General features: G+C 49.3%; 1 protein-coding gene across 1 annotated transcript in view; it reads left to right on the top strand.

The window, feature by feature from the left end:
• The first annotated feature begins 392 nt into the window (after window positions 1-392).
• The window catches only part of ISOC2 (isochorismatase domain containing 2), a 185,758-nt gene continuing 164,090 nt past the window's right edge, over window positions 393-22,060 (top strand). The window contains exon 1 of the mRNA XM_069200619.1: window positions 393-611. The gene's annotated coding sequence lies outside the window, so the exon portion shown is untranslated. The remainder of the gene's footprint in view (window positions 612-22,060) is intronic.

Genomic DNA, 22,060 nt, shown 5'->3' with positions numbered 1-22,060 from the left:
CTACGACACTTCACTCTACGCCATGCCACACTAAGCCATGCCACTCTGGAACATTCGACTCCTATCCAATTTACGACACTCTACTCCACTCCAGTCCACTCTAGTCAGTCTAATTTATTCCAGTTCACTTAATGCCACTCTCCTCTGCGCCACTAACTTTTAGTCATGCTGAAGAGTAGCCACGCTGGTATATAACATGGCTAAAACACATTGGTTAAGTCAATAGCTCTTGCGTAGGCAAGACCTATAGGCTTTTCCAATTCTTGTTAATGCTTGTAACAGGGTTGCGGTAACATCAGGCCTCAATACGCGAGTGGGGCCGATTGACAAGTGCCCCGGGGGCATTTCAGAAAGCGACTCACATTCCACCACACACGCCAACCCGGAAGAAGAGGGTTGTTGCGAGGTGACGCGAGGAGAAGAGGAAAAGAAGGCGACGCGTAGAGACAATCGTGGTGGGAGGACCAACGAAGGAGACGCAGAGGTGGGGGAATCTACAGAGGAGAAAGTGGTTGAGAGGGCAGAGGAGAGCGGCGAGAGATCCAGTGAGGCCGAAAGGGCTTGGGAAACGGAGATCCCACCACGTCACAGGAGGGACGTGGCTACTGCAGGTACGGGCCTATTTACAAAACCTGAGTACCTATTTTTGGAAGTGGAAAAGGGAGGGAGGGGAGCCAGAAAGAGGTATAGGAGAAGAGGGAAACCTAAAGCATTCATGAATGTTCTGCATGACTTGCCAGAAAAGAAATAAAATATAAAGGGGAGCAAGCGCGATGTGAAATATTTCAATTTCCTTTTTTGTTGTTCTTTACGACACGTTGTACACCAGAGCACCTGGGCACATATATGAAAAACAAAGAATGTTCACAAACATGCACTTTTGGGCACAGACCCCCACTGATCCCTGTTTCTTCCTCTTTCCCTCCCCCTCCGGCCAGGTGTGATTTGTCCATCTCGATAGATAAAATACTTACTTATCCCTTCCTATTTTTTTATTTTTCCCGCCTATGTCCATCCTTCTGGGGAAACTTCACATCCGGAAATGGAGACATACATAGAAAGAAAAAGAAATAACATGACATTAATAAAAGTCACAGAAAGAGGACTACGAGAAAGAGAAAGAAGGAGAGAGAGAGACAAGAAGAGAAAGAAAAGCAAAAGTTCTCAAATAGAAATACAGAAAATAAAGTAATACATTCAATTACTAAAATAATGAGTCTTCTGACAGTTTCTTCCATAATTATATCCCACGTGAGCATAAGTCCTAACATACCCACGACAATGCTGTACAGTTACTGGTGCTGTACAGCATGAACAAAAGGCCAGGGGCATATTTGTCACTAAGGTAGTATATTGATGTTATGCACACTAGAATCCGCGTGGTTCTGGGCGGATTCTGAACATAAAGTACGTAATGTGCAGGGAGGTGTTAGAGTGTGGTTAACAGAAAGTATGATTTATGAACAGCCTGTGAGTGTATGCTAAGGAATAAAGTAATGTTTGATCGCCCCTCCTGTGTGGCGTATTTCATCTGCATGTTCCTGGGATGGGGAAGATGATAACACTGGCGACGAGTAGGACATACATGCCAGAGAAGACAAGACTGCTCTCCCTGAGAGCAACAATACATCTAACTGCTTGTGCGTGCCATGTGTGCCTAGAATCTATACAGAGTGGTCTGTGACTGGCACATGTGGAGTCGAAGCCCTGCTCCAAACCACACATAGCCACAAAGAGATCAAAGGCTCTGCAGAGGAGCACATTCAAAATGCCCACCAAAACTGCCAATAAGGTGGTCGACAGAGATGCTGCGCCATACTTCAAATACAGAACGATTATTCAGACAAAGCAAGCAATAATGATCACATAAGCAAGGTATGAAAAACAGAGAACTTACCCACTGGCAAGGGCGATTGACAAGGACTGTGACGCATACTACAGCAGCAACCTCTGCTTACAGAAGTTGTTTGTGCCACACTGTGTGGCGAAAGCTGTCTGAATAACACATGCTTTCAATGGTGGCAGAAAGGAGCGCAAAAAACAATACACCCATGTTCCTGAATCCACAACCACCTTCTGACACTTCTATGAAGCGAAATATTGGTGCCATGTAGGCTACGCTGATCAAAACATTCGATGACTTCATAGGTGTACTAGAGGAAGAAGATGGCAAGAAGATCATCAAATATTTGAAACACCTTGCAGGTGATGGAGTGAAAGATGTTCTAATGAAAATATCCAAGACTGATGCAAAATCATACCAAAAGGTAAAAGAAGCATTAGAGGCCAAGTTCAATCAAATGCGGAATGTTGACTATGAAAGGTATATCTTTAAATAAGCGCAACAATAGGTTGGTGAAACAATGGATGAGCTTTTTTAAAGACTTGATGCACTCATCAAACATTGCAAGTTCTGCGACTTCTCCAATGAAGAAGCCATGTGCCTCAGAATCATATATGGGTGCCTTTCAGACTTGTTTAAAAGGTGCCTGCAAGGGAAACACAGTCCAGATAAAATGCTGATGGCTGTGAGAGCAGAAGAACAAGCAGATCGACAACCTGCTGTCGTTGAAGCAAGAATGGCACACCAGGAATCAGCATTGACTATAAAAAGCAAGCACAAGAACAAACAAGATACATGTATGTCGATGTCTTCAAAAAAAAAAAAAAAGCTATGCTTCTGATGATTTCCCCATGAAGGTAAGTGTCCAGCTGCAGGACAAGTTTGCAAAGGTTGAGGGAGAGAGAACCATTTCATAACTGTGTACTGAATAAAAGAAACGTCAAGTGCATCATGACAGCAAGAGCAAATAGCCGCGAGAACATTCCAGAAACATTTGCGCCATGCTCCTAAACCCGAAAAGCAACATCAGCTACAACAAGTAGAAACTAGGCAAAATCAATAATCGTCGAGCTCATTGTACAAAGGTTCTTCAACGTGACTATCAAATACCAGCAAAGAAGATGGATTTGCACTGATGATATCTACCAAAACATGGTATGCACATGTGGGGTTGACTACCTGTAAAGAAGATCACAGTTCAAAGAAAACTCACCAACAGAGTGACAGATATCATTTGGACACTGCCCGAAAATCAGGTTGAAATTGAACAATTATCCAATAACTTTCATCATAGACAGTGGTGCATCGATTAACATCATGCCAGTAGAAAAGTTTAATAGCCTGACCTGTGTGTCTCACTTCACTCCATCAGGCATGAGGGTGTACACCTGGGCTGCTTCTGAGTCATTACAAAGCCAAGGACCATTCAAAGTGACAATGCAACACAAAAAGACATTGCTGTGAGCTACCATTCGTGTTCTACAAGGGACCTAGTTGAGTGCCTGGTTACTCAGTTTTGCCACTTCTGCTGACATGGAACTGATTTCCCTCAACTGCAATCTCTGTGCTCAGTGTGAGATCACAAGCTGATTCCCATCATTGTTCCATGGCTTGGGAAAGCTCAAGAAAATGAAAGTACAGCTTTGCATCAATGAAGACATTTGCCCTGTTGCTCAGCAACACCACAGAGCTGCATTTCATCTATAAGACGTTGTAGAGAAAGAGTTGGAAGCCCTCCTAAAACATGACATCATCAAACACTCCACAGGCCCTATGCCTTGGGTTTCGCCCATAGTACAAGTACCAAAAAAGGACAGTGGTGGAGCAGTGCACACATACGTTGATATGCGCCAAGCGATCAAAGCCATTGAGAGGGAGAGACACCCTGGTCTGCTCATGGCAGACATGATTATGCAATTGAATGGAGCCAAGGTGTTTTCCCCCATTGACCTGAATAATGGATACCATAAACTCGAATTGGAGGAGAACTGCAGGTAAATCTGCTTTATCAACTCATGTTGGTTTGTTCAGATATAAAAACCTAGGTTTTGGAGTCTCTTGGGCTGTTGAGATATTTCAGGATGTTATTCACTGAGTATTCCAACCTGTTACACATGTTTTCAATCACAGTGATGACATACTCTTTTTTGGGAGAACTTAAAAAGAACACGACAAAGCCTTTACCTAAGTGTGCCATTGAGAAACTTGACAAAGTGAAATTAACTGTTCCAGTGGTCTCCAGAATGCGACCAGAGTTTCAAAGACATTAAACATGCGATTGAGAATGCAACAGAAGTGGCCTACTTTGACCCCAAGTACATACCAAAATAACAGTTGATGCCAGCCTGGTCGGTCTAGAGGCAAAACAGTGGGCATCCGAATGCTTAGAGATACATTGCAGCCTATTTGGGTCAAAGCCTGTCTGATACACAATATGCTTGTTCTCTGCCAGAGAAAGAGAGTCTAGCTGTGGTATGGGGTTTCAAACATTTGTATGTATTCCTCTATGGAACACGATACACTGTCATCAAGGATCACCAGGCATTGATTTAAATTTTTAGAAACTCGAAGGCTAAGAAGCCCCCTCGCATCAAGAGGTGGTGGTTGAGACTACAAGAATATGACTACACGATTGTGCACAAACAAAGGAAGGATCAAAAACCCAGCAGATTACTTTTCACAAGTTTCGCTGCATCATCACAGTTCAACATCCAAGCCAGCTCAAGCATATGTCAACTTTATCATGAAATCCAGCACCCCAGCAGCTCTGTGAAACAAATCATTGCTACCACCAATGTGGATAAAGACATGAACATAATCAAATAATTAATTACCATGCAATCATGGAGGAGAAGCACCAGGCCCCTTGCTGATGATGTTGAATTTCAAAAGTGTACAGGATGCACTAGTAGTCACCCAAGAAGGCATAATACTACGAGACTTGAGAATCGTCATACCTGGAAGCCTAAGGCAGTGGGCCATTGAGCTTGTCAATGAACGATACTGTGGTGTTATAGCCACAAAAAGAGCATTAGGGAAACAAGTGTGGTTCCCTAAGCTTGATAAGTGAGTCGAGAAGGAGCTGAAGGTATGCCACATTTGCAGTTGTTTGTCCCCTAAGGTGATGCAGTACGCAGTGACGATGTCTGAACTCTCTGCCCCTGCATGGGAGAGAGTTGCATTTACTTTTTAGGGACGTCAAGAAATGAACATCACCTCATGCTATTCATATATGAATATTCACGTTTTCCTTTGGTGGAAGACTAACCTTCGACAACCCATGACAAAGTCATAGAATGGCTTGATGACATCTTTGCAACATGGAGCATCCCCAAAGTTCTCAAATCTGATAATGGCCTGCCCTTCAACAGGAAACAGTTCAAAGAATTTCTTGTCTGAAACAACGTCAAAAACCAAAAGAGTGCAGCCTACTGGCCCAAAGCCAATGGTGTAGTTGAATGATTTACGGGCACCCTCAAGAGAGTCATTCACCGAGCGTCCATGGAGGGAATTGATCTGAACCAAGCCATGTGTCAGGCCCTCCGGGCCTATCGATCAACTCCTCCCTCGACAACTGGTGAGAGTCCAGCCACCTTGCTATTTGGGAGAACCATCAGAACAAAACTACCTCAATGAACCCTAGTTCGTTCGGTGAATACGGACAAGGTTTGAGACACCGACGCGGCGCGGAAATGGAAAATGAAAACATACGCAGATCAGTGTTGCCATGCCCAGGGAAGAGTTTTTGACAAAGGAGACTGGGTATTGGTTAAGCACAAAAGAAGATGGAAAACAGACACTCCTTTTGCCAATTTTGTGGATTGCAAAGGACATATGCTGACAGCACATCATCCTGGACAATTCATCACTCGGGGCATATCACTGTAGGAAAGTGCCATCTTTCTGGCATAGTTACCCCCACTTTTTGCCTGATGTCAGTGTGTTTGGACTGTAGTTCACTAGGACCCTGCTAACCAGGACCCCAGTGACTGTGCTCTCTCCCCTAAACTTAGTTGCTGGTTACTTCTTACGCCCACAATTGGCAAAATGGGGCACCCATGCAAGACCCTAGTATATATCACCTAGGTACCGAGGTCATTTGTACACCAGGAGTCCCCTATGGGCTGCAGCATGTATTATGCCACCCTAGGAGCCCATGCAAACTGTGAATGCAGGCCTGCCATTACAGCCTGCCTGAAAGGGTGCATGCACCCCTTCACTGCCAAACCTAACCACTTCACTTAGACATTATAAGTCACCCCTCTGGTAGGCCCTTCAGTCCAAAGGCAAGGTGCATGTCGCTAAGTGTGAGTGTACCCCTGCATGAGCAGGGCACCCCTACAGAGCCTAGGTCAATTCCTGGCCTCTGTAAGTGCGGGGAAGCCATCTTAAGGTATGTAATGGACACTGGTCAACACGAGTAGTCCAACTACATAAAGGATATTCTGAACCTAGGCATGTTTGGCATCAAACATGTTGCAATCATGCAACTACGCCGATTCCAGTGTTAATTGCATGATATCATGTACTCTAGGGGATCCTTAGGCGATCCCCCAGTTCTGCCTGCGCAGCCTTATAGGGTCTAGCTGCCAGCCCTCACTGCTGCTGACCCCAGACACTATTCTGCTCTCCTGCTGGTGAGCCAGGCTCAGGCTGAAGGAGCAGAACAAAGGATTCCCTGCAAGAGAGAGGTGTGGCCACTGCTCATGTGTATTAGGTGTCTAATGGCTGGGATGGGGTGGCCTCTGAGTGCCACCAGAATACTTTAAAGGGCCTATTTGGTGCCCTCTTTGGATAATCTGGTTTGCACCATTTCCTGCTCTGGCACAAAACTACACAAAGGACAGGGGAATGACCACCCCCCTGTCCAGCTCCTCCCCCTATGGAGGTACCCAGAGCTCTGCCAGGTGACCACCTGATTCTGCCATCTTGACAATAAGATGTGCAGAGATCCCTGGGAGCATCTGGTTGGTTAGGCCAGGTAGATGACGTCCCTGATTCCCTCTGATAGGTGAGTCACTACAGAGAGTGACCACCCCTCTTTTAGAGGTATTTAAGGGCTCCCAAAGGTCAAGCTAGACTCTACAAGGAACTCTCTGCAAGACATCTACTGCTTCCGGCCTCTGGAACCACTGCTGGTCTTTGCTGGAACAGAAGAAGTCTGCTTCTGGTGGGAAGGCTCCCATTGCAACATTGTTTCTTTGAATCCTACAAGAATTCTGCAACATCCAAGGCTGTGCATCCTCCAGGTTCGCAAGGGTTTTGTTTGCACCAGGAAGCACAAAGGAATCTCCATTGAAGTGAAGGAGTCACGCCCCTGCATCTGCAGGCACCTCAAAGCAAAGTTGACCGATTGGTGGGGTCTGCTGTACCTGGACATCCGAAGATTCTGCAACACAGGTGGTGAGCCTTGTGGCCTCCTTGGGGTCTTGCCTGTCTTCTTTCCGAGTTAGGAGACTGTAGGCCCTTGCTCCTGCCCAAGGACTGGCACCCCAGTGCACTGCAACTGGGCACTTGCCAAGGCTTATTGGCTCTTCCTCCAGGAGATCCTCAGGCTCCAAGAAGCCCGGACCCTCAGCACTCTGCAAACCGAAGTTCATCTCCTGTCCTACAACTCCTGCGATGTGAGACTTCTGTTTTGCTGGGCTGGTAAAGCCTCCTTGTGCCTCCCTGTGTCCGGCGCCTATGGGTTACTCGTGGGGGCTCCATCAACTTCTGCTGGCATTCGTGTATGCTGAGGGCCAGCTCTGACTCCCCTTCCTGGGTAGAGTCTCCTAGTCCTTGCTGGTCCCCAAAACTTTGCAAACTCCTCTTCTGTTCCTGTTTGCATTTGTCAAGGCTTGTTAGTGACCTGGCTGGTTACTAACCCTCCTGCAATCTGGCGACCATCGAGGGACAGCTCATAGGTGACTCCTGGGATCTTCAGCAGCTCCAGGACCCCCCAGCTGGACTTCTTCATCCACTGTCATGCAGGAACTTTATCTTCAGGAGGGTGGGCATTGGCACCTGCGCCACCTGGGCACCTCCTTGGATGCCGGACTCTGTCACCTTCCTTTGCAGGTCCTCCACATTCAGAATCTGTCCCAGGGTTCCACCGGCCTGGTCCACGGGTTTTGACAGCAGCTGGACAATCTGAGGCATCCACAGTCTTCAGAGAGAGTCCCTTCTCCCCTCTGCATCTGGGTCCCTGGTGTAGGTACTCTTGTCTTTCGTATCCTGGAGTTGGGGTACTCTCCATCCATAATCTTGCTTGCTGGTTTCCTCTGTGTCCAATGGGAATCCTGAATTCCAAAAACTCCAACCACTACTCTCTGTGTTAGCCTATGGGACAACTGGGCGGGTAACTGACTTACTCCCGGTTGCTGGGGTCATTTACTGTACTTACCTCTGATGTTCCTAACTGCCCCCAGCCCCTAGCTAACCACCACACTTACCTTGGCTGGAGTCACTCTTTCACATTCCACTTTTTTAGTATATGGTTTGGCCTTCCCCTATGGCCCTATATATTTCTGTGCCATGTCTGATGGTTATTCTATGTCTATAATTGTCTATAATATCTCCAAAGGGAGATGTACCAATATCAGTTTAGTAGTAACTTCTAGCTGCTCCTCCCTCTCACCTCCCCTCTTAATGGCGACCGCTGCGCGGTGAGGAGAGCAACGTCAGCCCTTGACCTGCTATCAAAGTCGTGAGAAGCTCCCGGCACCGCACAGCGCCACCTGTTGTGCCCGTGTCCCTCTCCCCACCCTCGCAGCTGCTACTGCGAGTTCGAGGCCTCCTCCACCCGCAGGGTCCCGCCTGCGCCTCATCCCTGGTGGTCAGTGGTGAGCCGTAAGTATTGTCTGTCTGTTTGCCTGTGGCTGTCTTTAACTGTTTTTCTCTCTTTCTCTGTTTTTTCTGCTCTTCTCTGTTTTTCTGTTGTAGTTCTGTGCTTTTGCACCTTTTTTTTCTGTTCGCGTTTCCCCCGTGGTTTTCCCGCCGCTACGTCCCCTGCATTACCGCCCCCTTGTGCACCCATTCGAAATTTCCCCCATCTCCCAGCTGCTCCTCCCTCCCACCTCCCCCTCTTAATGGCGACCGCGCGCAGCGGGCATGCCACCGGCACGCCAGGGGCGCGCCAGACGCAAGCCCGTCTGCGCCCATCCACGCCTGGACTGCGCCCAGCGCCAGTCCCCCTGGCCTCCGCAACCCCCCCGGCACCCAACGCCACTACAACGTCAACACCCTCCACGTCCTCAACACCGGCCGATCCTCCATCTGCTTCCAAGCCTCACCAAAGTACACCCACGGACCCTTCTCCTGCCGGAGCTGCAGCTTCTCCACCCCCGCAAGAACTGGTGCATCCTTCTCAACACCCGCTCCGTCCACAAGCACGCCATAGAACTCTGGGATTTTCTCGTCTCCTCTGCCCCAGACATCGCCTTCCTGACGGAGACCTGGATAAACACATCCTCAGCACCCGACATCGCCATAGCCATCCCAGACGGTTACAAGATCACCCGCAGAGACAGCACCAGCAGACTGGGAGGAGGGATCGCCATCTTCCACAGGAAGACCATCAGAATATCAACCAACACCGAAGACTCCCTCAGCACCGCCGAACACATGCACTTTCAAATCCACATCGACCCCAAGACCACCCTCAGGGGTACACTCATCTACAGACCCCCCCGGACCTCGTGCTCAGTTCACTGACTCCATCGCTGACGTCATCAGCACCCAAGCCCTTGCTTCTACAGACTACATCCTCCTCGGAGACCTGAACTTCCACCTCAAAAAAAAAAACAATTACAGCAACTCCACCGCCCTGCTTGGCAACCTTGCCAACCTCAGACTCAAACAGCTCATCACATCTCCCACCCCCTCCGCCGGGCACACGCTCGACCCCATCTTCTCCGCCAGCAGCCACATCACCTTCAGCCACATCACCGAACTCCACTGGACCGACCATCGCTGCATCCACTTCATCTTCGATAAACTCACCACCACCGGCAACCGATCCCCCGCCGCAGGTGTAACAAGGTCACCATCAACCAGCTGATCTCCACCCTTGCCCTAGCCCCACCAGATAATACTACCGATGCCAACATAGCCGCCCGCAACCTCAGGCGATGGATCGACGACTGCGCCAACACTCTTGCCCCGATCAAGAAACCATTGCACAACCGTGCCGTCAGAAAGGCCACCTGGTTCACCACCGACCTCCAGGCCTCCAAGCAGGCCTCCAAGCAGGCCTGCCAAAAACTTGAGAGGAAGTGGCACCAGGAAAAGACACCAGCCATCCACATGGCCCTCAAGAATGCCATCCGCAAGCACCACCAGCTCATCCGGACCACCAAGAGATCCTCCTTCAAGGAACGTATCGACAACAACGCGCACAACAGCAAGGAGCTCTTCAACATCGTGAAGGAACTCTCCAACCCCAGCTCCAGCACCAACGACATCCCACCCTCGCAAGACCTCTGCGACTCCCTCGCCACCTTCAGTCACCCCAAGATCACAGACATCCACAACAGCTTCAACACCAAGACCCCACCAGCAGTCGCCAAAACCCCTGACTCGCCGCCCCTCAACCTCACCAACCTCCTGCCCTTCTGGACACACGTCAACGACGCTGACACCACCGAAGAAATAAGCAACATACACTCCGGCTCTCCAGCTGACCCCTGCCTGCACTACATCTATAACAGAGCGAGCTCCATCATCGCCCCCCAACTCCGCATGATCATCAATAGCTCTTTCGAGACCGCCACCTTCCTGGATAGCTGGAAGCACACAGAGAACCACGCCTTACTCAAGAAACCCAAGGCGGACCCTAAGCACCTCAAAAACTACCGGCCCACCTCTCTGCTTCTGTTCCCGCCGAAGGTTATCGAGAAGATCGTCAACAGGCAACTGACACACCACTTGGAGGAAACCAACTCTCTGGACCCGTCCCAATCCGGCTTCCGCAGCAATCACAGCACTGAAACCCCCCTCATCGCCGCCACCGACAACATCCGGACCTTCCTGGACAAAGGCGAAACCGTAGCCCTCATCCTCCTTGACCTTTCAGCAGCCTTTGACACCGTCTGCCACCACACCCTGCGCACACGCCTCCACGACGCAGGGATCCGCGACAAAGCCCGGGACTGGATCACTCCTTCCTCTCCAACAAAACACAGAGAGTCCGCCTCCCTCCATTCCGATCTGAAGCCACCAAGACCATCTGTGGCGTACCACAGGGCTCCTCCCTCACCCAACACTCTTCAACGTTTACATGGCACCATTCGCCAAAATCGTCAGATCTCACAACCTCAACATCATCTCTTATGTCAACGACACCCAGCTGATTCTCTCCCTCATTAAGAAACCCGCCACCGCCAAAACCAACCTCCACGACGTTATGAAGGCCGTCATCAAGTGGATGAAGAACAGTCGCCTAAAGCTAAACTCAGAAAAGACAGAGGTCCTCATCCTCGGCCCCACCCCCTCCACCTGGGACTCCTCCTGGTGGCCACACACGCTGGGAGCCACACCAACACCAACCAACCACACCCGCAACCTGGGTTTTATCCTTGACTCATTGCTCTCCATGACCCAACAAGTCAACGCCGTCTCATCCTCATGTTTCAACACCCTCCGCATGCTCCGCAAAATTTACAGGTGGATCCCTACCGAAACCAGAAGGACGATCACCCAGGCCCTCGTCAGCAGCAGACTGGACTACGGCATCGCTCTCTACGTGGGAACCACAGCTGCTCTCCAGAAAAGATTGCAACGGATACAGAACGCCTCCGCACACCTCATCCTTGACATCCCCCGCCACAGCAACATCACAGCTTACTTGAGAGACCTACACTGGCTCCCCATCAACAAAAGGATCACATTCAAATTCCTAGCCCACGCCCTCAAAGTACTCCACAATGCCGGACCAGCTTATCTCAATGATTGTCTCACCTTCTACACCCCAAACCGTCAGCTCCGTTCAGCCGCCCTCGCCCTCGCCACCGTCCCACACATCCACAGGTCAACAACTGGCAGCAGATCATTCTCCTACCTCGCTGCCAAGACCTTGAACACCCTCCCCATCCACCTACGTCAGACGAGGACCTACTGACCTTCAGGAGACTCCTCAAGACCTGGCTGTTCGAGCAGTAGCAGCCCCCCCCCAGGGCCTTGAGACCCTCACGGGTGAGTAGCACGCTATGCAAATGCAATGATTGATTGATTGATTGATTGATAGTGCTGTAATAACGCATCCTTTATTTGTGAAACACTGTTGTGGTTCTTTCTTGTGACTGAGTTATTGTGTGACTACTGTGGTATTGCAAGTGCTTTACATTCCTCCTGGATAACGTTTAGCTGCTCACCCTAGCTACCCCTAGAAAGCGTCTGCTATCTGGACATCCATTGACTATCACTAAGGGTTGCCTGTACTCAGTATAGGGTGCCACACAATTGGTGTACACCATAAAAGGAGCCAGCCTCCTACAATCACATTTTAAACACCTACCGGGATGTGCGTTGAGTACTGAAAACATACCATAATTGATCCTGCCACCAGGTCTGGCTCAAGTGCCTGAGCCTATGTTGCCCTTGCCCCATCAGGGTGGACTTGAATCATCTAGGATCAACCGAGCCAGCAGACAAGTGAGAGCTCCTTTCCTACTAATCGAGGACATGTAAACTTGGTGAGGTCTGCCACCTCTTTATTTAACAAAGGGGGCGATGTAGCATATTGATGTTTTGTGCACTAGAATTCTTGTGGTTCTGGGTGGACTCTGAACATGGTGGGGAGGTGTTAGAGTGTGTTTAACAGATAATGTAATGAACAATGCGTGAGTGTATGTTGAGGAATAGAGTAATGTTTGACCACAGCTCTTGTGTGGCACAATTCATCTGCCTGTTCTCGGGCTAGGGAAGACGCTACAAGTAAGATTGGGAGAGTGAGTGCTTCAGATTTTCCAACAACCAAACTGGCATATAATGCCAAAACACACTATACGACAAGCAGGGCGCATGAGAGGGGCAAAAGGGGCAGTGGAAAGGGAACAAATGCGGATTGGAAGGGGTACTAAGTGAGAGAAAATGAAAAATGTCCTAGTAAACATGAAGAAGTTTCAATTCTATTAAGGACACGGAGGTGGAGATTATGCATTGCTTTCTTCCTTTATTTCATACAGCAGCTTCAACATAAACTATAACAAAACTACTTTTCCCATGAAACCTAGGGAAAAGAACTACAAGTCCCATGACCAATGATCCAGGCCTCGTTCAATGCCAGGGTAGCTCCCCTTGTGACGTCCTCTTTCTTGGATGCGACAAGATATGCTGATCTCCTCTTCCCTCATTCCTGTTTGGATCCTTCAGTCCCTATTGAATGAAAAGAGAACAAAACCTGGTAATCTACTGCAAATGATTTTGTCAGGAATAAGGCCATGCACGGCCCAGGTTCCGCCCGAAGCTCCGCTGCACGACTCTGAGGCGCTTTATGCGCACCACTTGTCATCCCCTCTTGTTCCAAAGGTGGCAATCAGCGTTGTCTGCCCTGTGGCAAAGCTCATAGAGCTGCAGGTTCAGGACATTGGTGGACAAGATGCACTTATCAGTGCTATTCCAAGAAGGGACTACAATTCCCATGTTTTTAGAGGCAGCAGCCATCTTGGGGTGTGGCAGGCCTATAAAGCCCAGCCACACCCAAGCACGTTGCTCACTATTTTGAAGACTTCGATGCAGTAAGACCTCGTGGGGGTTTCTCTGAAGAAGAGCAGAGTTCCTGCATGGCAGAGGGACATCCAATCGAAGTATCCTTGTTTCCATGGTGAATTCAAAAACGAGTAGGTCGTACTTGTAGCGGTAAGGCCTTGATGAATCAAAATTTTCGAGGAAGCCATTACTTCCAGAAGTAAAGCACCCCTTAGCATAACGAGCAAGGTGTTTTCAGTTTCCAGAGTACAGTGGCCTTGGTGCGACGATCAAAGGCGTTTCAGAGCACAGGTGTACAGCGCTCTTGGCACGGCAATTCAATCGCTTCAGCTCACAGGTGTAAAGTACTCTTGGCACAGCAATTCAAGCGCTTCAGTCCACAAATGTAAAGCGCTCTTGGCACAGCAATTCAAGCGCTTCAGTCCACAGATGTAAAGTGCTCTTGGCATGGCAATTCAATCGCTTCAGTCTACAAATGTAAAGCGCTCTTGGCACAGCAATTCAAGCGCTTCAGTCCACAGATGTAAAGTGCTCTTGGCACGGCAATTCAATCGCTTCAGTCCACAGATGTAAAGCGCTCTTGGCACGGCAATTCAAGTGCTTCAGTCCACATGTGTAAAGCGCTCTTGGCACAGCAATTCAAGCGCTTCAGCCCACAGGTCTTCAGGTAAGACAAGTAAAAAGCTCTTCCTGGTATTATAATTAAAGCGATTCAAGTTTGATGAGTAAAAACTTTTCAGCCTTTATAGTTGTGAATGTGAAGGTATTTTTGGAGATAAGCAAATCATAGGTTTCATTGTTTTTTGGAAAGCATAATATGTGAAAGGCATATTTAATTCTTTGGGATGTTCTAGGTCATGATCAACGGTTTATGTTATGAATGCATAGATGTTACAAGATTGATATTCTGAGTATGAACATAGTCCAAAGCTCTTGCCATCTCTTGTTTCTGAGGTCGTAGTTTATTCTTGTTCCATGATTCAAAGAAGGGGCTTTGCCCTAATTTCAAATGGGGTCTCCATCTGATAACTCAGAGACACATTTATTCAAGAGTCTATTGATGAGTTATATTCCTATGAATGAGTAAATGCATATTTGTTCTAACCTTTTTCTTTTCAGATCTCTCTCCCTGCTATTCCCTACCCTAATTCCCTTCCCCCCGACTGGCTTCATCATAACTCTGTGCTATTATAACTTTCTGAGTTGATGATGCCGGGAGGTGGGCCTTTTGTTCAGCAACGTGCAGATCCCTAAGAAAGGACACTGTGACAGAATTTTTGCATAACAGTATCACGGTCAGATAATCAAAAAAGCCATGAAAACAATCTTAAATAAAAGAGCAACTACACCTAGGTGCAATAAAAACCTCTCTCAACATTTGATAACTTTGAAATTATTCAGAACACTCAGTCGGAAAGAAAACATTTTCAACATTACTTAGACCTTAGGCCGTATAAGTCTGCTAAATCTTCATGAGCAGAGTCTAAAGGTCGGGTAATGGTCTTGACAAGCCCTGAGTGGGATTAATCCTGGCCTCCGTGTCCTTAATAGAATTAAAACTTTCCTTCATATTTACTAGGAAATTGTTCATTCTATGTCAGGACCAGAGGTAAGGATTATACCAGCTCAAAGCTTATTTACCACCAACAAGGCCATGTCCAATACCGGTTTAAAGTAAAACCGCTTGAACATGGAATCAGACGACCAATCCACTGCATTGATTATGTGCTCCAATCGGGCTCCTAAGTGGAAAGCTTTGGAGGCCATTGCTCCTCTTACTGAGTGAGCACCAAATATCAAGATAGTATCCCCGCTTCCTGCATTATCCCCCGAATCCATCTCACAATGGTGGGAGACAAGACTGCCTTATGAGGATTCCTGAACGAAATAAGTAATTGTCTCTCTCCTGGAGGTCTGAACTCCTCTGTCATTTCCTCATAAGCCTTGAGACAGCAAACTTCACACAATTTGGGAGATCTGTGAAAAGCTGGGTAAGAAACCACCTTGTTGTTGGTTTTTGTCCACTTGGAACTATGGAACATCACTCCGTTCGGAGAGAAAGATCAGCCCAGAATATCCAGAGCCCTCACGTCCGACACTCCGCGACATGAGACCAGGCATAAAAGCATAGCCAATTTCGGCGATAGCTCCTTGTGGGATAAAAAATTAGTTCAGCTGCCAAGACAGAAAGAGGTTGGGAACGAGATTCACATCCCAAAGAGATGAGTTGCGCGGCTCGGGCTACAAATTCAAGCGTATGCCCCTCATTCGTTTGCAAACAAGAGGATGCTCTCCTACCAAGGAACCTTCCAGAAGAAGGTGGGCCGCTGAAATAGCCGATCTGTAAGAATTTATTGTTCTGTACGCTAACCCCCGGGTTGCAAGGAGTGCCAGAAAATTCAGGATGGGGATCACCTGGCACCCCATGGGATCGTGGTTGTTTTGAACCAGCGTACCCACCTGAACCATGCTGACCTGTGGCGTTTGTTCGTTCCGTCTGCCCATGCGGCTGCCAGCATGCTTTCAGCTTCCTCTTTTAATCCTGGGACTCTCCAGCATTGCCTGAAATCTGCCAGGCCATAAGCGGCAGTTGGCCTAGCCTCACCAATGGGTGACAGTTGCCCAGGGGATCTTGGAGGAGAGTCCCAAGAAAGTTCCAGAAGAACCAGAAACCAGACTTGTGACCTCCAGCAAGGAGTGATCAGGACTACCTTGACCTTCTGACTGCGAACATGTGCTGTCAATCTTGTGATCATTGGGAAAGGAGGAAATGCAAACCCTTGTTCCTTTGACCAGTCCTGCAGAAATGCAGTGGTCGCTATTGCTAGAGGATCTGGCCTCCAACTGAATAAACAAGGAACTTGGTGAACCAGCCTGGACGCAAACAGGTCTATTGAGAACGAGACCCCAAAGGGTGTCCAAACATCAGAAGATTGACGGGTCCAGGTGCCACAGACTCGTGTCCGACCACTGTCTGGAGTACCAGTCCACTATGGAATTGGAGGCGCCAGGCAGATACTCTGCTGTAACGGAAATATTCTTGGTGAGACAAAACTCCCAGAGATCTTTAGCTAAGTCTGTCAACATCTTGGACCTGGACCCCCCCCAGCTTGTTGATATATCTGACCGCTGATCAGTTGTCCATTTTCAGCAGGACAGTGCAACGGACCCGATCCTTCGTCCCACACTTTATTGCGAAGGACCCCGCCATGAGCTCTAGGCAATTGATATGCAATTTTCGTTCCTCGTCGAACCATTTCCCGACTGTACAAGAGTCTCTGCAACGCGCTCCCCATACGGACTTGCTGGCTTCCGATTCGATCACCTGGTCGGGATCGGAACCAAAAATGGCTCTGCCGTTCCAGGGCTCCATATGTGTCAGCCACCACCTCATCTCATCCACCACTTCATCTGTGAGGGGAACCCTCTTTGAGTATTGAAGGCCTTTGCGTAAGTGAGAGACCTTTAAGCATTGCAGTGCCCTGTAGTGGAGAGTGTCTGGAAAAATCACCTAGATTGAAGAGGATAGTAAACCAGCACCCTGGCGATCTGTCGCAGTGAAGTTGAGCTCTTCGCTATGATTCTCCTGAGCTCCCTGTGTATTTTCACAATCTTACGCATATTGAGGCTCAGAGATTTGTCGACTGAGTCTATCACACACCCTAGGAAGGTGGTCTGATGAGCAGGAGCCAGAAAGGATTTGCATCTGTTGATGATGAAACGCAAGTCCTCTAAAAGACTGACTGCCACCTGGAGTTGGTTTGACAGACGGTGTGGACATGGATCCATTATGAGGATATCATCCAGGTACACTATAAGGTGAAAGCCTTGAGCTCTTAAATTTTCCATAACCGGCTTGAGGGCCTTGGTAAAACACCAAGGAGACGAGGACATGCAGAAGGGGAGGGTCTTGAATGCATAAACTTGCGCCTCCACCTGAACTGCAGAAACCTGCGGTGAGGGGGAAATATTGGAAATGTAAGATAGGCATCCTGAAGATCCAAGAGGACCATCCAGTCGTTGGGCCTCAGGAGGTCTTGTAGAAGATGGATACCCTCTTAACATGGCGGTACACTAGCCAACCATTGAATTCCCTGAGGTTGATTACCAGGCGTTGTCTGCCGTCCTGTTTCTCCACCAGAAAGAGATTGCTCAGGAAAGCATTGGGGTGTCGTTGTGTCCTGGTTATGGCATTCTTTTGCAGAAGATCTGCTACCTCCTTGTCTATTAAGGCGGCTTGATCTTCTGAAAACTGCATTGGGCGTGGGGAAACTGGCTGCACCGGGGTACCGTAGAACTCTGTTTGAAAGCCAAATGTGTTTGAACCATGTCAGCCTGCCTCCCAGATTTAGTTGGGAAGAATTGCGGAGCCTTACCTGACTGGGCTAGAAACTGTGCTCTGGAGGATCCTCTTGAATTTCGCCCTCTGTCCGGTCGTCGGGTGTTGAAGAATTCCCCTTGACAGATGTGGTCTGGCAGGCGTATGAGGCCTTTGGGAGGGTTCTGGATCTAGATGCACCCAGTCAAGAGCCCTCTGCCATGGCCCGCCCCGATGAAAATTTTTGGGTTGAAGATTTTCTTAATAGATGTTTGTGCTTTGTCCAGCGAGGTGAACCTTGCTACAAACTTGCCCAGTTCCTTTATAAAAGGCTCCCCATAGATTCCCCCCCGCACAGTGAGGCCCGCCTCCATCGATGCCAGGTCGCCTAGCTTTGGGTCAACTTAAGGAGGAAAGAATGCCTTTGTTCAGTGGCGAGAGCACAGTTGGTGTTGCCCAGAAAAATGATTGCCCTTTGAGCCCACCCGGATAGGGTCTCTGCAGAGATGGGAGAACCAGTGGCCTTGGCCTCCTCTGCAAAGTCCAGAATCTTCATCGGGGGCCACTGACATCCAGCAATTTATCCTGTCATGAGCGCCAGGATCTATCGATCCCTTTCTTAGGGTCCTTGAAGTACTTCTGAAGGAAGGTGGCCATGGGAGGTTCCAGTTCGGGAGTTAGCACCACTTTCCCAGGGAGGGAAGAGCGTGGGCATTCCACCTTAAGACAAGCCATGACCTCTCTATCTAAGGGTTTGTGAAGGTGGCTAGCCACATATCTGGCCACCTTGTCCAAAGGGGACCACTCCGAAGAGCGTGGATGGATGACATCCTCTGGCTCAAGCATGTCTGTCATAGGCTTCTGGACTTTGGGGTCTTCTACGGGCCAAGGGTGCCAAGTGCGGGATGGTCCCGCTTCTTCCGGCGAATCACTATCACCTGACAGAAGAGGTAGCTCTAACGGTCCTTGAGGACTGTCCTCCACAGAAGGCTCTGGCCCAGGAAAGGCCTTCTTGAAGGATTCAAAGACGCTAGGTCTGCAGGTTTTTCAGCCTTGTGCTTCTGAGGTGGGCACTTCAAGAGGGAAACCCCCGAGGGGATGTTGTCCAGGGCACCCCCTATAGGTATGGGGCAACAGTAATGTTGTAGTTAGAACAGAAAAATCGCACCTGGGCCCAAGCAGTAAATGGCGTGAGAAACGCCTAGCACCGAATGCGCTCGGTGGGCGTCAAGGGAAACTGCCTTGCGCTTGGTATTATCTGGCACTCAGTGCCCTTTTATACAGACCCACGAACTATGGGCGTCAGGCTTCCAGGTGGCTCGGGGATGAAAAGCGCGTGAGGCTAAAGCAACGCATCTGTCAGTTTCAGTTTTGGAAACTGACAAGCGTGTGCCCGATCGTCAGCCTGCAATACGCCCACCACCGTCAATGCCAGGTCGCCTAGCTTTGAGTCAACTTTAAGAAGGAAAGAATGCCTTCGTTCAGTGGCGAGAGCACAGTTGGCGTTGCCCAGGAAAAAATTGCCCTTCGAGCCCACCCGGATAGGGTCTCTGGCGAGATGTGAGAACCAGTGGCCTTGGCCTCCTCCGCGAAAGTCCAGAATCTTCATCAGGGGGCCACTGACGTCTAGCAATTTATCCTGGCATGAGCGCCAGAATCTATAGATCCCTTTCTTAGGGTCCTTGAAGTACTTCTGAAGGAAGGTGGCCATGCGAGGGTCCAGTTCGAGAGTTAGCGCCACTTTTCCGCAGAGGGAAGGGCGTGGGCATTCCGCCTTAAAACAAGCCCTGACCTCTTTATCTAAGGGCTTGCGAAGGCGGCTAGCCACATATCTGGCCACCTTGTCCAAGGGGGACCACTCCAAAGAGCGTGGATGGATGAGATCCTCTGGCTCAAGCATGTCTGTCATAGGCTCCTGACTTTGGGGTCTTCTACGGGCGAAGGGTGCCAAGGGCGGGATGGTCACGCTTCTTCCGGCGAATCACCTGACAGTACCTCTTGGTAGTTCTAATGGGCCTTGAGGACTGTCCTCCACAAAAGGCTCTGGCCTAGTAAAGGCCTTCTTGAGGGATTTAAAGATGCCTAGGTCCGCGGGTTTTTCAGCCTTACGCTTCTGAGGTGGGCCCTTCAAGAGGGAAACCCCAGAGGGGATGTTGTCCAGGGTACCCTCTTTAGAAGTGGTCTCCAAACTTTCTAATGCCGTGCCCCCCCAGTTGCAAAAACAAAAATCATTGGGCCCCCCTCAGGATTTTTTACAACTGTCTTATAAAGATGGCAATGTTTAAATATGCCTAGACCTACTTAAACATTGCAGTTCAGTATTGTTACCTTTAAAAAAATGCAATAATATGCTTCTGCTTAAAACAAAGGCCTGTGTTCTGTGTAATGTTGCTTTTGCCCAGAGTCTGCCCCCCCCCTAGGATCACTTGAGGCCCCCCAAGGGGGGCCCACCCCCCAGTTTGAAGACCTCTGCTCTATAGGTACGGGGAAAGCGCAGGCCAGTTCAAGCAAAGGGCGTTCGAAAGATTCCATTGCCACTGCCACAGCCTGGTGTATTGAAGCATCAACTGCTTGACAGAACTCATCATCTATTGGGAGCACTTGTAGGGACTCTTCCTCCAGATATTCCTCTGTCATCGTCAAGTAGTGAATTTCGCAGCGCTAAGCGCAAGTCAGGTGTAATCCCACTGGGGCCCCCACACCCTTTGGATATATAAAGGCAGTAATGTTGTAGTTAGAACAGAAAAATCGCACCTGGGCCAGGCCGCCTAGGCAGTAAATGGCGTGAGAATCGCCTAGCACCGAATGCGCTCGGTGGGCGTCAAGGGAAACTGCCTTGAGCTTAGTATTATCTGGCACTCGGTGCCCTTTTATACAGACCCACGAACTGTGGGCGTCAGGCTTCCAGGTGGCTCGGGGGAGAAAAAGCGTGTGAGGCTAAAGCAACGCGTCTGTCAGTTTCAGTTTTGGAAACTGACAAGGGTGTGCCCGATCGTCAGCCTGCACTACGCCCGCCTCCGTCAATGCCAGGTTGCCTAGCTTTGAGTCAACTTTAAGGAGAAAAGAATGCCTTCGTTCAGTGGCGAGAGCACAGTTGGCGTTGCCCAGGAAAAAGATTGCCCTTTGGGCCCACCCGGATAGGGTCTCTGGCGAGATGGGAGAACCAGTGGCCTTGGCCTCCTCCGCAATGTCCAGAATCTTTTTTCAGGAGGCCACTGACGCCTAGCAATTTATCCTGGCATGAGCGCCAGGATCCATCGATCCATTTCTTAGGGTCCTTGAAGTACTTCTGAAGGAAGGTGGCCATGCGAGGGTCCAGTTCGTGAGTTAGCGCCACTTTCCCGCTGAGTGAAGGGCGTGGGCATTCCGCCTTAAGACAAGCCCTGACCTCTTTACCTAAGGGCTTGCGAAGGCGGCTAGCCACATATCTGGCCACCTTGTCCAAGGGGGCCACTCCAAAGAGCGTGGATGGAGGAGATCCTCTGGCTCAAGCATGTCTGTCATAGGCTCCTGACTTTGGGGTCTTCTACAGGCGAAAGGTGCCAAGGGCGAGATGTTCACGCTTCTGCCGGCGAATCACCATCACCTGACAGAAGAGGTAGCTCTAATGGGCCTTGAGGACTGTCCTCCACAGAAGGCTCTGGCCTAGTAAAGGCCTTCATGAGGGATTTAAAGACGCCTAGGTCTGCGGGTTTTTCAGCCTTGCGCTTCAGAGGTGGGCGCTTCAAGAGGGAAACCCCGAGGGGATGTTGTCCAGGGTACCCTCTATAGGTACGGGGCAAGCGCAGGCCACTTCAAGCAAGGGGCGTTTGAAAGGTTCCATTGCCACTGCCACTGCCTGGTGTATTGAAGCGTCAACTGCTTGACAGAACTCATCATCTATTGGGAGCACTTGTAGGGACTCTTCCTCCATATATTCCTCTGTCATCTTGGCCAAGCGCCACTGGATGGGGTCAGAGACGCAGAAAGGACTTTATGGGCTGCCTGAGATGACTTTGGAGCTAGTCAAGTAGCGAATTTCGCAGCGCTAAGCGCTAGTCGGGTGTAATCCCATTGGGGCACCCATACCCTTTGGATATATAAGGGCAGTAATGTTGTAGTTAGAACAGAAAAATCGCACCTGGGCCAGGCCGCCTAGGCAGTAAATGGCGTGAGAAACGCCTAGCACCGAATGTGTTCGGTGAGAGTCAAACTAAACTGCCTTGCACTTA

The sequence above is a fragment of the Pleurodeles waltl genome, chromosome 7 (genome assembly GCF_031143425.1).
Source record: "Pleurodeles waltl isolate 20211129_DDA chromosome 7, aPleWal1.hap1.20221129, whole genome shotgun sequence".
NCBI lineage: Eukaryota > Metazoa > Chordata > Amphibia > Caudata > Salamandridae > Pleurodeles > Pleurodeles waltl.
This window is presented reverse-complemented; position numbering and strand designations above follow the sequence as displayed.